This window comes from Trachinotus anak, unplaced genomic scaffold (genome assembly GCF_046630095.1).
Source record: "Trachinotus anak isolate AG129_WGS33_773 ecotype Australia unplaced genomic scaffold, CSIRO_AGI_Tana_v1 ptg000077l, whole genome shotgun sequence".
Taxonomy (NCBI): Eukaryota; Metazoa; Chordata; class Actinopteri; order Carangiformes; family Carangidae; genus Trachinotus; species Trachinotus anak.
This window is the reverse complement of record NW_027273928.1, coordinates 64,140-65,000: the sequence shown is the minus strand read 5'-3', so window position 1 is coordinate 65,000 and position 861 is coordinate 64,140.

Genomic DNA, 861 nt, shown 5'->3' with positions numbered 1-861 from the left:
ACAGGACCTCCACAGCCACACACACATGCCTCTCTCCCCTGTATCAGAGCTCCAGGAGCCAGGCTCATGGCCCAGCTTCTCCCCCTGTGATATTAAAGGCCCACACAGCACCTCCACAGGACCTCCACAGCCACACACACATGCCTCTCTGGCCCTGTGTCAGAGCTCCAGCACCCAGGCATATCACCCAGCCACTGGCCCTGTGATATTAAAGGCCCACACAGCACCTCCACAGCCACACATCCATGCCTCTCTCCCCTGTATCAGAGCTCCAGGAGCCAGGCTAATGGCCCAGCTTCTCCCCCTGTGATATTAAAGGCCCACACAGCACCTCCACAGGACCTCCACAGCCACACACACATGCCTCTCTCCCCTGTATCAGAGCTCCAGGGGCCAGGCTCATGGCCCAGCTTCTCCCCCTGTGATATTAAAGGCCCACACAGCACCTCCACAGGACCTCCACAGCCACACATCCATGCCTCTATCCCCCTGTGTCAGAGCTCCAGCACCCAGGCATATCACCCAGCCACTGGCCCTGTGACATTAAAGGGCCACACATCACCCCCATAGGACCTCCACAGCCACACACACATGCCTCTCTCCCCTGTATCAGAGCTCCAGCACCCAGGCTCATGGCCCAGCTTCTCCCCCTGTGATATTAAAGGGCCACACAGCACCTCCACAGGACCTCCACAGCCACACACACATGCCTCTCTCCCCTGTATCAGAGCTCCAGGAGCCAGGCTCATGGCCCAGCTTCTCCCCCTGTGATATTAAAGGCCCACACAGCACCTCCACAGGACCTCCACAGCCACACACACATGCTTCTCTCCCCTGTATCAGAGCTCCAGGAGCCAGGCT